This window comes from Acinonyx jubatus, chromosome D4 (assembly GCF_027475565.1).
Source record: "Acinonyx jubatus isolate Ajub_Pintada_27869175 chromosome D4, VMU_Ajub_asm_v1.0, whole genome shotgun sequence".
Classification (NCBI taxonomy): domain Eukaryota; kingdom Metazoa; phylum Chordata; class Mammalia; order Carnivora; family Felidae; genus Acinonyx; species Acinonyx jubatus.
In genome coordinates, this window is record NC_069391.1 from 3398986 (window position 1) to 3415860 (window position 16875).

Here is a 16875-nt window from a genome sequence, read left to right on the forward strand (position 1 = left end):
CTATGCGGACAAAGGCCAGGGTGCAGGCCAAGCGGGCCAGCGGGTGGGCCAGAGGGCCAGCGGGGCTCCCGGGCAGCCTGGACGGAAGGAATGTTGGAGAGCTTCAGGCCGTGTTTGGAATGGCCCAACCAGGATGGGAGGGAGGACTCACGTCCGGGCAACAAACACGGCCAGGGACACAGCGGGTGTCACATAGGTTTCGTGTGTGAAATGTTGTCTCGACCCAGATGTGGGGTCCTGCCTGGAGACAGAACACTCCCTTCCTGAGCGGATGGTCTCGTCTACAGCCCCACACCTGCCCTCTCCGAGGGCCGCTCTACACGCACCTGCCGGCCCCGGGCCAGGCACCCGACAACCACGCTGTTCCAATTCGCCAGTCCCCGGGGACGGTGCAACCCGGCCATCCCCTGCTCTCCGCACACACTCAGCTGTCCCACGGGGCCTGCTGGACGTGGCTGCTGATGGGGGAGTGGGCGCGGGCCGTCGGCTGGGCCCGGCCGGGTCTCTGAGTGGAACTCCTGGGCTCCGGCTCTCTTCCTCGCCCCCTCCTTCCCCGTGGCCAGGCTCCCCGCGCCACACCCAGGAGCCCCTGAAGCTCTGGGACTCCTCAAGAAACTCGGTCCACGTGCCTGGTGTGCGAGCCCGTCCTCTGTCCCCACGTGAAGCCCCAGCCCCCCATCACCCGCTCCCCACCGTCCCCCTGCCCTGGCCCACCTCGCCCCCACATCCTGCCTGCCTTCCCAGACAAGCTCAGCCCCCTCCTCCGGGAAGCCCCCCATCCTCAAAGCTTCTCTGGCTGTGGGTTCTCGGCGAGGGTAGGTAGACCGGAGGAGTGGGTCCTTCAGCGGCCGTGTCCTCGGATGCCCTGAGCTGCCTGTCCTCTGGGGCTCCCCGGATGGTCCCCGAGGAACAGGTTGGCGGGGGGGGGGGCTCGGTTGAGGGGCCCCCAGCCTCTCGAGGTCAAACACTGCAGACCGCCGTCCTTGGATGGCTGGAAGACTCCCTCACCGCTACGGTCCCCGTCTGCTTTCCGAAAGAGCCGTGCGCGAGCCGGCAGGTGGACCGTCCCCACCCGTGAGCCTCTGCCCCCACCTCGCCACCTTCCCGCTGCCTCGTCCCTCCGCCGTCTCCGCTCCCTCGCTCCGAATTCTGGAGGGTTTTCTACCTTTCAAGCCCCTTCTGAAAGGTTAATCCGTTAGACAGCTCGTCCCTTTAGCCCTCATTAGCCAGCCCTTCATTAGCAGCAAAATCTTTCATTAGCTGCGAAGACCTCTGCCAGGCGCCTGTCAGCGGCAGCAGCAGCGGCGGGGGGGCCTGGGCGTCAGCAAGAGGCAGGCGGGGGGCGCCGGGGGGAGGTGGCGCCCGGTCTTGGCCCACGGACAGCCCCACCACGTGCACGACCTTGGGCGGCCCTCTTAGCGGGCAACACGGTGCCCCTGTGAAGCTGAGACAAATGACCGCACCCCAGAGCAAAGCAGCTCGCGCCCACAGGGCACGGCACAAGGCAGGGGTGAGGGGGGCCCAAGCGTGCTGCCGAGGAGGCCGCCTCGTCCGTGCGCGAGGCCCTAACTGCTCAGCCCTGCGTGTGGCAGGAAGCCGGGACGGGCAAACAGTGGAAGCGGCGGCCGTGTGTTAATAAAACTTTACGTGCAGGGGCGCCCCGGGGGCTCCGTCGGTTGGGCGTCCGACTTCGGCTCCGGTCACGATCTCGCGGTTCGTGGGTTCGAGCCCTGCGTCGGGCTCTGCGCTGACAGCTCAGAGCCTGGAGCCCGCTTCGGATGCTGGGTCTCCCTCTCTCTCTCTGCCCCTCCCCCGCTCACGTCCTGTCTCTCTCTCTCAAGAATAAATAAACATTACAAACAATTAAAAAAAAAAAAACTTCATGTACAAAAACAGGCCAGCTTTGGCCCACGCGTGGGCCGCAGTTTGCTGGGCCCTGGACTAGCCCTTTAATCCCCAGCACATCCCTGGAGGTGGGCAACCAGTCACGGGAAGGGTGAACCAGTCGGGGCAGCGGCCGCTCAGGTGCCGAGACCCTCTGCCCAGACTCCGGGGAAACAGATCCAGCAGGAGGTGTATGCACATGAAGAGATTCACCGAAGAAGTGGTTCACGGACCCGCAGAGGCCGAGAGGGCCCGAGGCCTAGCCCCAAGAGCCGATGGCATCTGTCCCCATCCGACCCAAGTGGGAGGCGGGAAGGGACCGGTGTCCCGGCTGGAAGACAGGCGGGCCGAGAGGGGCGTCCCTCCCTTCCTCGGCCATTTCACTCGATTCAGGCCGTCAACGAGTTGGGTGAGGCCCACCTACATTAGACAGGGTATCTGCTTCACTCCGTCTCTCACTTCACATGCCAACCTCACCCAGGAGCACCCTCTGGACACACCCTCAGCAGGGTTTCACCAAGCATCCGGGCCTCCGGGCCGGTGGCTCAGCCTCTTACACACGGGAGTGACCATCACCCCCCGCCCCAGGAGGTGTCACTAGTAATCTTACTCCACTTTGCTCCTTCCGAGGGGGGAGTAGCTCCACGGAGGGCCTCGGGGCTGCAGGCAGGGATCTGAGCGCGAGGGCATGACCCCAGAGGATGCGGTCGGCTCCTGGGGGCCAGGCAGGCCCCCCGCCTCGACTCGCTGGCCTGCTGCCCCCTTCCCGCCTTGTCCGGCTCAGCCCCAGCTCCGCACCTGGGCCACTGCTCCCAGCGTCAGAAGTGGCGGGAACAAAGCTGTGGTCGTTTTGCCGTGGGCTGCCTGCAAGGAGAGTGGGACCCAGGTCCGGGACGCGTGCGTCCAACTCTGCTTAACAGGACACGAGACGCGGGATCGGGGCCCACCCGCCCCAGCACGGCCTGTCCTTAATCGCACCTCACGGACTCCCACAAAGACCTTATTTCCAAATAAGGCTGCATTCCCAGGTGCCAGGGCTCGGGACTTGAGCGCATCTTTGGGCACACGATTCAACCCACCACACGCGGACAAGCGAATCTCTGGGGCGTCTGGAATGTCAGGTCCGTCTCAGAGGGCAGGTGACAGGTGGGGAGCGACCCAGCGACCCAGCGACCCGGGCAGCGGGGGAGCCAGGAGCACGGTTCGGGGGCAGGCGTGAGAGCGGACGGCCAGCTGTCCCCCACTGTCACAGGGAAGACAAGGCCCGCCCTTCCCCCGCTGCTGGCCGCTGGTAACAAAAGCTGAGCAGGGCCAGAGGGGCATCAGCTAAAGCCGGCCAAGGTCAGGGGCACAAACCCTCAGCGCCAGGATCAAAGGCCTTCAGACCATCAAAGCGACGCACAGCGCTATCTGGAAAAACCACACAGCCGTCCCTCGCCCGATCCGGTCAGCTGCTGCCCAGGCTGGGGTGGCCTGTGTGGGGGCAACCGACCTCCGCGTCGCAGCAGTCGGTCAGCCGAGCTCAAGGCTGAGCCCTGTGCACGCCGGCCCCGTCTCGGCCCCTCAGTGGCAAACGTGGCCATCAATTCCGGCTGGTGGCCGAACGATCAGAGGGGCCCGAGACGGGCGTCCACCGTGACACCAGCCGTGGGCTGCGGGGCCTGGGGGAGTGACACGCACAGCAGCCCGTGCCTATGCCAGACTCTGGACACGGGGCTCCTGGTTCGAGCCAAGGCCTCGGAACAAGTTCTCAGCCGGTGTCAGGGCATCCGTCTCCGGTGACATTTCACCGGCTCCGAGGCCAGCTGCTGGAACAGCTTTACGAGTGCAGGGACTGGCCGGGTCCCCCGCCTCCCTGGGACGTCTGGACCTAAGAAGCACCCCCTCTCCATTCAGGTTCTCAGGAATCCCAGTCGGCAGCCCCTCACAGAGCCCCCAGCTCCCAGGATAGGCACCTGTGGGGTCCGTGACCTCATGCTGTGGCATCCTCCGACAACCCGGGCATGGAAGCCGAATCACAGCCCACAGAACTGGCACATCAGCCCTGTTCCAGAAAGAGTCAAGTTGGAGCCACTGCTTACCTGGGGCTCTGAACAGCGAGCTCCTTCCCCAGACGATGACCCACCCAGAATGACGCGGCTCAGAGAGACCCCCCTCTAGTCCGTATTCAGGCACTTAGAGAAGGAGACTCAGAGCTGGGACAGAGGCCCCGGGCGTGTCCCAGAAGGACCCACACACGAGTTCCGGTCTGAAGCTCCTGCTCTGAGCACGTCCTCCTCTGATCCTTGTCCCCATGACGAGCGTGGCCAGAGAGGTGCAGCAGACCCCAGACCGCCACGGGAGGTGTCTCAGGAGCCAGCAGGCCAGGGCCACCCCCCCCCCTCATCTGGATGGACCAGCGAAGGTCAGCCAAGCCACGGGGAGCGCGTGGCCCCGGCCCTCCTGCCCCCGACACCAGCGCCTGAAGCAAGACGGCATGGGACCATCCATCACTCCTCGCCCCGCATCGAGCTGGTCTCAGGGGTCACTCTGGGAAAGGGGGGGCATGTGTTTCTGTGCAGATGGGGCACCTTGATCACGGATGATGAAGTGCCTATGAGGCCCGGAGACAGTGCCCATAAATCTTTCACATCAAGGGTCTTGGGTTCCTTTTGCCTCCGTGAAACAGTCCCCCCTGGGGCCGTGTGGCTCGCGTGCGTACTTGGATCGAACCTCCAAGAGCTCCCTGGGGAAGGGCCAGGGGCGGGAGCCCAGCTTCCTGTTGCAAATGGACCCATGAGCCTCTGGGGGGCCCACCGAGGATGCTCGGCCCGTGGCCTTCAGAAGCATCCACCTGCCCTGTTGCCTCTGGTGGCTGAGCTTGGTCTAAGATGCGTCCCCCACGGGCTGGGATCTCCTGCACGCAGCCTCCTTACCCCTCTGGCACGTTTGTGCAGGGTCCCCAACACACAGGGTGACAACAGGCCCACGGCACCCCGGGGTAGGTGGGCGGGGCGGTGGCCCGGGGCTCTGTCCCCTGCCTCCCACCCCGAGGGACGGGGGCCTCAAAATCTCGGTTCCCTCCTCCGCGCCAGGCGTGGGGCTTGGGGGGTGCCGGGAGCCGCGCCCGCCAGCACCCGCTTCAGCTCCAGACCACACCAAGCACCCTTCCTGACTCGGGGGGCTTCGCAGACGCCACCGGCTCTTCCGGGAAGGTGGCTGTGCTCAGCGCACACACGCCTCCAGCTTCTTCGCACCGTGTCCGAAGCGCCCGCTTTCTCTCTTTCGGGAGAGCGCTTACCACAACTACAGCGAAACACGGGGGAGACGGCCTCAGCCAGGCGAGTCCCACAGCCACAAACATCGACCCGCCAGTCTATCCGCCCGGGGAACAGTCACGCGGCGGCTCCCAGGCTGCCCGTCCGTGGGGCTGGAACCGAGGGGGCTCGCTGTGCGTCCCCCGTCACCGGCTTCCTGCCCGGGGGGCACTTTCCAGACCCTGTGTGTTCCCACCTGGGACTCTGTCCATGGGGTTCTCCTTCCCCTGACGACGTGGGGTGACTGCCCACGTGGAGGGAAGTGCTTTGGCTCAGCTGGGGGGCAGGGATCGGAGTTTGGGGGGACGGAGCACCGGACAGAAGCAAGATTCACAGAGAAGGAGGCTTCGAACCGCAGCGGGGCCCCCGGAGTCTGGCTGAACCCTCGCAACATTCGGTGGGGCACACACGGTTCTCGCCGTGGCCGAGCTGCGAGCGGACCCCCGCTCTGGAGGACACGGGAGTGCCCGCCAGTCGTGACGAGGAATGGGCCGAGGTGCCACGCACTCACCGACGCCCCAGAGAGCCTGCGCCTCGGGAGCAGGGTCAGTGTCGCTGTGAACCTCTCCAGGGGAAGTTAGAGCCAAGCCTGAAAGGATGGGTCCCACCTGCCCATACACAGGCTGCTGGCCCGAGCAGATCTCGGCGTTCTCTCTCGAGAGAGAGACAGCCGGGTCCAGCTTCCTGGCCCCCGCGTGTCCCCAGGTCAACACAACAAAAGTGCCTGGACACGCGCCAGCAGGAAACCGTGGCCTGGAAACGGGGAAGGATGATGGACACGGGCCCCGGAGGCCTCAGGTGTTGGGACTGGCGGCCGGGATGTGACCGCGGAGGATACAGACACGGTTGAGTGATGTCATCACACACGGACGGATGGACAGACACACAGATGGGCAGACGGGAAGCCTCCACAAACCGATGACAACCGCGGGAGAGAGTCACGTGGCAGTTCCAGGACTCGAGAGCTGGGGTGCGGGAAGCGACGCCGGGCAGGATGGAAAGGGCCGGAAGGGGCAGGGTGAAAGGTGGGGCCGTGCGATGTCCCCCGTCTGAAGGGCAGGCGGGGACGAGCTGGGGACGCGAGCGCAGACTCCACGGCCAGGGACAAGAGAGTCAACAGGGTAGGAGAGCGGTGGGAGGGTCGGACGTTCCCGAGATTCTGTGGCGAGCACGAAACGCACAGATTCACGCATCTCAGAGCGCGCCCAGTGGTGGAAGTAAAAAGGAACGACGCGTGACCAGACCGCCGGGAAGCAGGGGAAGAGAAACTCTCCAAGGTGGCCCCGCGGCCTTCGGGGACAGCAGCACGGCCGGCGCCCGGCCTCGTCCTCCCAGCCAGGGAGCCGTTGCATTAGGGCGAACGGCCAGCCGCGTGTGGCTCCAACCTGCTCTCGGGGCAGAAAAACACGGTGCTCGGGTGTGTGAGCGCGGGGGCAGGGAGAGGGCACGCTGTCCAGAGCCCGAACGACGACTCCTGCCCTTCCTCTGTCCCTGTAAAAGCACATAAAAGGCAAAGGATCTGTTATTATTGTACTCTTTTTAATGTTTATTTTTGAGAGATAGAGAGCGAGTGGGGCAGGGGCAGAGAGACAGAGAGAGAGAGAGAGAGAGAGAGAGAGACCCAAGCAGGCTGCACGCCGTCGGTTCAGAGCCCCAACGCGGGGCTCGAACCCGCGAACTGTCAGATCATGACCTGAGCTGCAACCCAAGAGCCAGACGCTGAACCGACCGAGCCCCCCAGGCGCCCCAGCAAAAGATTCTTCAAATGGTTATTTACATCAAAGCTTAGTACGGGGTAGTTGTTTACTATCTGCTTCTCCGACGTGGGGTCAGCTCCGGCCCGCCGGGCCCGCCCGCTCTGGTTCGGCACAGGGCAGGTTTGTGTTAGAGAAGCGACCTCAGTGTGAAGGGCTCCCCTGACACTCCAGGAGGACGAGCCCGGCGCCCGGGGTCCCTCACCGCACCCCACCCCCACCCCCGTGCCTGTCTCTGTGTCTCTGTCTGTCCCTGGCTCCCTGTAGTAGGCAGGCTCCCTGTTCGGGGAGGACGGGGGCAAGGCGGCAGGGACCACGCACCGTTCGCAGGACCGTCACAGCCTGAGCGAGCCAGCGGTGGACTTAGGGCCCCCAGGCTCTGGCCGAGAACGACTTTTGTCCTCGGGGAACTTTTGTCCTCAGGGAAGCGAGGCCTCGAGGCCTCGTCACCTGGGTCCTTGCCCCGGGCCCGGCGAGCACTCAGCAAGTACCCCAGGCCACCAGGGCTAATTACTAGTGCCAAGAGGAGCCTGAGGCGTGGACCCCAAGAAACCAGGCCCGGTCATCGGCCCACAGCCCCCTCCCCCAGGGGATCCTGGCCACTGACCCGCTGGACCCTTGGGCAAGTTCCCGCCTCTGCGAACCTCCATTTCCTCATCCAGAAAAGACACCTCGCACGGCCGGGGGCGTCGAAACGGGGGCTGTGTGTCGAGAGCCCGGGGCCACCTGTCGGGTGACTGTTTCTCAGCAAAAGGGTCTCGATGCTGCTACCTGAGGGGAGGGAGGGACCTCAGGTAGCAGAGGGACCTCAGAGGGTGAGCGCCCCGGGCCCCGGCCTCCCACACCTGCCCCAGTGCCGCCCAACCAGGCCGAGCAGGTGCAGCGGGAGTGCCGAGCCCCGGGGCCACGGGGACTTGCAACATGTTCTCTCATCCTTGCGGTCAATGTCTTTATTCCTTGGAGGGCAGTGACCAGGCCCTCCGTCCAGCCATCTGGCTCTCGCCAGCTGACGGTGTTGACGGCGGAGGCTTCGGGTGAGAAGCGGCGTGCAGCCCCAGGCAGGGGGTCACCCTGGGGGCCAAGGCGCCGGGGGCCCCGGGACTGATTCCAACACCGGGGTCTTCGCAGCGACTTGGTGCAGCCACGAAAGTGACCACACGGCGTGATACCTACGGGCGTGTCCCGATGTGCGCGTCTTTCCACAGGAAACAAGGTGGTGGCTAGGGGGGGGTCAGGATTTCCTTCCTCAGGCTTTCTGAATTTTCCCAGCTTTTTTTTTTTTTTTTTTTTTTGCAATAACTACAGATTAGTTTTATAGTCAGAAGGAAACAATCAAGCTATTTTTAAAGGCTGGGAGTGCCCGCTCAGAGAGGGAGTATGGCGACTGAGGCCAGCTGTGAGATGAGTCATCCGTGGGCACCGGGCTTTGTGGCATGGCGCTAAGGGACAGGCCGAGAACTCCCCGCCTGGACAGGTCAACCACTTACCAAGGGTGGGGACCCTCCGGCGGCTCAGGGTGGGGGTAGGGGGCTCGGAGGAAAGGGCCCGGACGCGGGTGTGGTGGGAGGGAGGGAGGGTGCTGGTCCCTGACGGCGATGAGACAGCTTCGTCACCGACATATGGGACATCCTTCTGCTTTCCCTGGCTGCTCTCTGCCAACAAAGAGAGATCGGCAACACACACACACACACACACACACACACACACACACATACGTGCAACACCCCTACCACGCAGGGGTGGGGCGGGTGGGGGAAAAATCAGTGTCCTTTCTGGAACAGCAACGTGAGGAAGGAATATAGCCTGGCGGGGAGAGAAGATTTATCGGACGGTTCTGGACAACGTCCTGATTAAGTGGTGTCCCCAGCAGCGGGGACAGGGTCCTGGGTCCTGGGGGCTCTTCCCAGCTCTACTGACCCCCAGCCTGGACCCGACGCTGGTGTCTGAGGACTGCTTGCCTCCTGTTTTTGCCGAACTCCCATCTGTGCTTCGGAGAAGGCACGCGTCCCCCCTCCCCCAGCACAAAGTCTCCCCCGGCAATGAAATGAGAAGCACTTTTGACCTCGTGTTGACTTGATGGATGGACAGAGCCTGGAGAGTGACGCGGGCATCGCTGGGGACGGCCGCCGAGTGGCAGGTGGTGGTGGGAAATTAAACCAGCCTCCTCAGATCATCCATCATCAGACGCTCATTCCTTGCCCCCTGCCCAGGGTCCGCCCTGCTCCCTTGGGGCGATCCATCACCCCCAACCCGCCCCCCCAGGGGGCTGTTATCACCTGATGCCTCTCCCGGAAGTCAGGAACAAGGAGACACCCAGAGCCCAGCGCTGGCCTTGCTCAGACACACCCTTCAAACGCTGACCTAAATAGGGACTCTGCTGAAGTGCGATAAGGCATCTCGTCCGTGTTGAAGGGACAAAGCCCTCCCAGAATGAAGTATCATTTAAATAACCACCTTCTTGGCTTTGGCCCCACCCCGCCAGTGACTGTGACCCAGGCTCCAACAAGCTCTGCTGCATTTGCTCATTTATGATAAAGGTAAGAGGCAGACACAGTCCTTCCTGTCACCAGATCCCATTTCCAAGTCTTCCTGGGGCCTGGGGAGAGGAGGACAGGCCCCAGGCCGGTCACGTGACCAGTTCCGGCCAATGAGCTGTGAGTGGTCTTCCCAGGGGGAGGTAGGTAGAGTCTTGCCCCCTTCCCGGACCTGCAAAAAGTGGGGAGGCCCCAGGCCGGGAAGGCCTGTGGCTGAGCCGCCTGGAGACTGGCCTGGCCACAGAGCAGTCTTGGTGCGTGCGAAATGCGCCCAGACGCGGACGATACAGGCCACCCAGCATCACGCAGCCCGGCCCGATGCCCTAATGGGGCCCCACCGCTTGCTGGGGACAAGGATGAGGGGCGCGGGCCTTGCCTCGTCTGTGGACAGTCTGGAAGAAACCTCAGAACTGCTCCCGACTTTTCCACTTTAGAAACGAGGGACCACGTTCCAGGAGGGAAGGTTGTCCCCAGCCAGCCAGAGGTGGTCCCGGAGCTCAGTATCCCGAAGTCCCCCAAGGCTGGGGCGTTCTAGAAGCTCTCGAATTTCGGGGCCAGCTATGGGAGCTCGGTCACAGGACCATCTAGGGTCAGAGGCAAGATGTCACCGCCCCCTCCCCTTCTCTGGCCACCTGGCGGATTCCTGGACCGTCTTCCTTGCAGGCATCTGCTGAGGCCAGATCTTACGAGCTGAGTCAGCCCATTAGGCTGATGATGAACACCATTCCGAGGTCGACACCTGGCTTGGTCGGGGAGGGACCGACCATGTTTATCTAAATAGAACGCTCACTTGGGTTTTGTCAATGACGGGAAGCCTTTCCTTTCAACAAGCATTTATGGACAGCCCTCTGTATGCACAGTAGTCAGTGTCCTTGAATCCTGAAACTGTTCCCAAGGCCGGGATGCTCTGCACGAAATATACGAGCAGCAGACTTTTCATTTGGGGGAGGGTCTGAGTTCAGCCTTCTATTATTAAATTTTCTCATTATTTTCGGGGTTCCAAAAGTCTGGGTCCTCGCGAGTCCAGGGCGGGGAAGGACCTTGAGGGCACAGTAGTCAGGCCCCTCCCCTGTCCCCGGCCCCTCAACACCCCACCATCCCTCGCGATGCTCAGAGTCTCTCCATGTTTCCAGAAGGACAGCACCACCGTCTGCCCACCTCCCCCAGCAGCAGGCTGTAAGGGTTAAATTGTAGTGTAGGGCTAACCTGTAGCCTTAAGAAATAACAGATTAAGAGATAACAGCCTTGTCCCATCAATCAAGGGAACAAAAGTTCAAGGAAAATCAACTGGATTAGTGTTTGATTGGATTGGGGCAAGGGCACGTCTGAGCTGTTTCCACCCCCATCTGGGAACTATTTCTTTGTTCTGTTCCCAGGTGATGATAAGACCATGTGGTCGGCTATAAAAACTCTGTACCCCGGCTGTTCCAGACCGCACTCTGGTCAAGAGTGTCGGTCCCGATCGGTCGGCCTTGCCTCTCAGTGCAATAAATTTTGCTGTGACTGTCACTGGTGCCCGTAGCATTCTGTTTCAGAAGTCGTGTGGATGCAACACAGGCCAGACCCCTTTGGCCCACCTGGAGCGCTGGGTGCTATGTCCCCGGAGGGCATCAATATCCAGGAAGCGGGTGGCCGATGGGTGCCCTGGCTGGGGTTCTGCAGGAGGGCAGGCGGGTCTGGGGCCGGCGTTAGGGGCCCCCATTAAGAAGAGGGGAAGAGGTCCGGCCATGGGGACACGCCCAGGCACACGTCCTCAGGGCCAGGGTGACTCCCCACCCCTATTCTTGAAGAAATTAGCCGTCCGGAGCTGGGGAAGCCATCCGCGTCTCCAAAGCCCATCTTTGGGATTCCCTTTCAAAATCCCCCCTCTTCCTCCCGCACGAACTGCCCCAGATTTCCATGGTACTAAGGAGCCCTAACACCCCCGCAGATGCGGTTTGCAGCGTGCAAAACACAAAACCACCCAGGCGTTGGCAGCCTCCCTAAAAATGGTCCCGCTTGTTAAGAGGTGGAACCGTGGTGAGAAAGGCAGGGGCCGGGCCGGGACGCAGCGCCTGCCCCTGTCCCGAGTTCTGGGAAAGCCGGGCCTCCCCAGACTGCGGCCCAGCCAGGCGCCTGGGCCCTGCAACAGGCCTCCCAGCCCCTGTCAGCCCAGCCCAGGGCCCAGCCTGACCTTAGTCTTGTTATCTTGACACAAATCCGTTTTCAAGTCAAGGATGCCTTCCCAAATGAATCAACTTCTACTGCTTTAAAAAGGGAAAAAGTAGCATTAATTCCAAATACGTGCGGTCCACGTGGACTGATGTGGGCGGTGCATCTGGGGCCTGTTTTCTTCACGGAGAGGCTGCGTCACCTCTTTGCCCAGTGAAGGTGCCAGCCAAGCCGTCCAAGGATGCAGTCCTGGCCTGGGGAGGGACCACCCCGCACAGACCGCGGCGGGGCCAGGGGCTCGAAGCCACGCCAGGTGGGGTCTGGGCAGGGCACTGTCCCGGGGGCGTGCCGCCCTCCCGCTCCATCCACGGCCCCTGCAGCCGCCAGAGCCCGAGTCCAGACCCGATGCCCTGCCTGACACCCGCCCCCCAGGACCCCGCCTCAACCCTGTATCGTCTCCCCTGCGTGCCGGGTCCCCCGCGTGCCCTTCCGACCCATCCTCCAGGGGGGTTTTGCTAGATTTTACTGCCGGCTCTCGTCAGCGCTCAGCCGGGCTGCAGCCCTCCTTCCCACTGGCTGGAGGGGAAGCTCGGGAGAGGGGTCAGGCCCAGAAGGAGCCTGGCCACGAAGCCTAGAATGTGCACTTGAGCTGCACTTAGCTGCCAGCCGTTTCAAAGCGGAAGGGGGAGATTAAAAATGAGCCAGCCAAGTGGCTTGGAGTCAAACCCTCAGAAGCCCAAATGTGCAGACGAATTCAGTCGCTGTCTCTCCTGCTGCTCCAAGGGAACAGACTCAAGAGCCCTGGCTTCCCCGTGGGGGAGGGGTGGAGCGCGTGGAACGGAGCCACCGGTGAGTTTCCCCAGCTCCGTCCCACGACAGCGTCCCAGTTACAGCGGCTAATGAAACCCGGGCGTCGGCTCTGGAAGTCCCCCGAACTCCTGAGCCGCGCTGGGGCAGACGGGAAAAGGCCGAGACCGGGTTCCTGGTTAGCAAGCATTGGCAAGTGGAAGCAGAGGACAGCGGCGGCCACGCCCGCCACGCCCGGCCACCTGCCACATGGGCCGTGCCAGCCATAGCAACCACGAGGCCCCGGGCCCAGCTGGAGCTGAGTCTCCGCACACCCCTCCCCTTCGTCCTCAAGGTAACCGTGTCACGTGGGTGGCATTAGTCGCCTGGCGCTTGTCCCCAGATCACTTCCAAATCTTAGCCGCAGGCAACAAGCAACATCCGCCCTTCCCGTCTCTGTGGGTCTGGGGTGGGGCGGGGGGGATGGGGAGGGCCTGCTGGGTGGTCCGGGCTCAGGTCTTCCAGGAGGTGGCAGTCACGCGCGGGTAGTGGGGCTGTCCCAGCTGCGGGTGTGGACGCGGCTGTTGGCTGGCAGCCCCAGGGCCTCCGTCCTGGCCGCCAGGCCGCACCAGCCAGGGACATCTGGGAGACAGTGGTACGGGCACCCGGCAGGGGCCACGGTTCCGTTCCAACCCAAGCCGGGAGTGACAACAGGGCGCGGTGTCGGAGGGGACCCGCCAACGGTGTCACACCGCATCCTGATGCCCAGATGGAGCTCGCACGGCTGGGGGGCGAGGCGCGGCCCCGGCCCTGCCACTCACGGGGACGTGCGACCTTGAGACGGTCACCCAGTGACCTGGGCTCTGGGGCTCCTGGCCTGCAGAGGAGGCCACGATCCCTGTGCCACGATGGCCCCCATGTCCTGATGGCGACGGGGAAGTCCGGGGGCAGAGCCGAATACGTCCCTGCTTCTGAGGGGCCCGGCTGGGAACGGGGGGCCCGGCCTGGGGCCAGCACGCGCCTCCTGCAGCCTGCGTGGCTGCAGGGACGTTACTCGGAGTCAGCCCTGGGGTCGGGGCCTTGACCCACTGCAGGACCCGCCCCCGTGGAGGCTGGTGGGGCATCTCTGGGCCGCCTGGGCTGCGCCCCTCCAGTCTCTGGCCACCACCGCCTGAGGCGGATGGCACCGTCGTTCCCCACCGATGTAAGCGGAAACAGAGGCGAGCGGCTTTCCCGAAGAGTGACAGCTGGCGGTGAGCCTGGGCCCCCGCAGCCCCCACGCTGAGGGCTCCCAAGCACCTCCCGACTCGTGTCCTGTAAGGACCATGTGTCAGGCAGGCCGGCTGCCGTGACAAACACCGGAGCGCGGGCACTTGCCGAGCCAGGTTTGGGCTGGATTTCTCCAGGTGACAAGGCCTCGGCTCCCCTTGGTTTCTCACTGGGGAAACCAAGGCAGCGGGCGACCCACTCCACGGTGGCTGCTTTACGCTGAGCTCTCCACCCAGACCCTCAAATACGGGAGCTCGTGAGCCCGACGGCAGGGAATTGCCCTGGAGAAGGCACACAGCGGGCCGTGCCCGCACCCCGCCCTTCCTCCCCACCGGACCCTTCTCTCGGGCCTGGCGACTCAGCCTGGCGTCCATGGGGAGCCACACGCAGCTTATGCACCCCTGGCGGGATCACTTCACAACTGAACTCACACACACCTGACACCCATTTTCACAGGGAGGCAGGCCAGAGTCCCGGCCCTGAGGCCCCGAGAGCTGCCCCCTCGTGCCCCCTGACCTTCTTGCCCTCCCTGTGCTCTCCCCCCTTGCTCCCTCCCTCTGATGTTCCCGCTCACAGACATACCAGACTTGTTCTCACCACAGGGCCTTTGCACCTGCCGTTCCCTCTGCAAATGCTCTCCTCTCAGATACCTGTGGGTTCTCTCGCTCACCTCCAAGCCTCTGCTCAGATGCCCCTGTCGGTGAGGCCTGCCCTGACCCCTATTTCAAATTAGAGTCCCATGTCACCCCCAGTATTCCCACCCCCTCTTCAACCCACGCTACATACTCTGTATATTAGTGTATGTTAGCTGCTGGGTTTCGTTAGTGCCTCACCTCTGTTTTAGATGTCGATTTATTTTTGAGAGAGAAGAGAGAGGGAGGGGCAGAGGGGGAGAGGGAGACAGAGGGTCTGAAGCTGTTTGAGAGCAGAGATCGGATGGGAGGTTTGAACTCATGAACTGTGAGATCATGACCTGAGTCGGATGCTTAACTGACGGAGACGCCCTGGTGCCCCAGCCTCACCTCTGTTTTAGATGTGGGCTCCACGGCAGGACCTTTGCTTGCCCTGGTGACCACGTTACCTGACACACAGGACATGCCTGTCAATTATCTGCTTCAACACGTACATGCACGTACAGAGCCCTCCTCCCTGTCCCCGCCTCCATGCAGCCCTCCTGGACCGACCACAGGGGGACGGCTGGCGGCTCCCAGCACCAGAGTCGAGGGGAATGGATTCTTCTTGCCCCCCTGGGCCATTTTGCCCCCTGCCACCAGCTCCGGACCCCCCGAGGTCGAGCTGCTGTCTGGGCTCAGTCTTGAGGAAAGGCATGGAGACCCACTGCCGAGGTGGTCAAGTCCGGGCCAAGGTCCTGGGGAGGCTGCCCTGGTGTTGGAATTCTCCTTCTCACGGGGCTCTGACAGCCTGTTCTGGAAGCACCTGGCAGGAGACCCCATCCCCAGGCCTTTCTCCCCAAACAAGTGACTTGGCCGGAGGGCCAGGCGGGGCCGTCATGTGGCCCTGGCCCTCTGGCAGCTCAACAGGCCACTGTCCTTGTTCAAGTGACAATGCTTTCAACTGAGAGGAGCTGGGGTGGGCCAGGATGGGCCCGTGGGGCTGGAGAGCCCCCGGAGATAAGCCTCTGGGCTTAGGGGAGAGCCGGGCTCAGTGCCGGCCTGACCATGTGAGCTCACGAGGACTTGGTGGCCGGGCAGAACAGCCGGAGCTCCCAGGTCAGAGCAGCCAAGGCCTGAGGCGTGACCACACGCAGCGGTGGGAGGTACACCCAGCCCCGTCACTGCCGCGCGCCTCCTGCTCCCGTCACCACGGAGCGGGGCGGGGGGGGGGGGGGGGGAACTCAGGGATGTCCCACTGTGCACGCGACACCCGGACTCAGGGTCTGAGGACTCTCACCGCCTTTCCTCGGGGGTGCTGGGACCCTCGGTGGTCCTTCCCGGGATCAGCCTGACCCCTTCCTCCATCCCCAGAAGCCTCCAGAAGAGCTCGCAGGGGGACAGGAGGGACACCAGCCAGGACGCTGGCTTTCAATTTCATCTCAGCACAGGAGAGGTTGGGGGGGGGGGCCTCAGCCTGAAACCCTGGTCACCCTATGGCCAGGCGGGAGGAGGGGACGGAGGGCCCCTGAGGGCGGCTTCCCCACCGGATCTGCAGACATAGGGATCTGTACGTTGGAATCTGCAGGGCCCGAGTAGCACAGGATTTCAGGGTCCTCCTGGGCATTGCCTGGCTGGTTTCCATGACGGCCCCTCCCCCACTCCGTCCTGCTGGGCTCAGGCTCCTGGACACGAGGAGGACACTTGCCTCTGCCCCGTAAACGTGCCTCCCCTGTGAGCCACACTTCAGTGCGCCACTTAGCCGGCCCTCAGTCCCCACCTGCCTCACCCAGACAGAACAGCGCCCCTGCTGCCTACACACCGGGACTCGGGCACATGCGGTCCCCTGTGGACGCCACACCTTCCTGGGATCCGGCGACCCAGAGACCTCGGAGCCCCCCCGGAGCCCGCAGCCAGCCCTGCGTGCTCCGCGACGGGCGCCGCACAGCGCCTTCCAGCCGAAGGTCGCCTCAAAGCTGGCAGAGACGGAGGGCAGCCAGTGTCCCGTGAGCGGCTGCCTCCACAGACCGTCCCCCCGGGCCTGCAGGGGCCCTGCCGAGGACAGGTCCCGTGCCGGACGCACATCAGTCTGCTTGGGGGCACGGAGCGGATTCCAGAGCCAGGAGGCTGCCTGTCCCCGCCCCAGGCACGGTCCCCACCCTCAGTGTCTCCCCACGGCGGCTCACTGCCGGGCCCGGCCGCGTCTGGGCGCTGGGTCGGGGTGGGGCCTGGGCCATGTTTCCCACCACTCCACCCTCCCGTCCGTCCGATGGCCTGTCGCTCACAGCTCCGTTTTGCTCCCGATGATGACATCATCGCCATCTATCATCCAGATACCCCAGGAGTGGAGTCTGAGATGAGACCTCGCCTGGGTCCCTCCGCCGGCAGGGTGACCGGGCCACGGAGCCCGGAAGAACCCAGAGCAAGCCCGCTGTGAGCGTCTTGCCAGGTCAATGCCAGGACGCTGACCGCGGTGCCACCATGGGTGACACCCGGTAACTCTGTTCCTCTCCGTGACCCACACTTGCTGCCCTCTAAAGTGCCACTATCTCCAAGGGCAAGGGGGGGTCCAGTTGGGTGACCTGGGGGC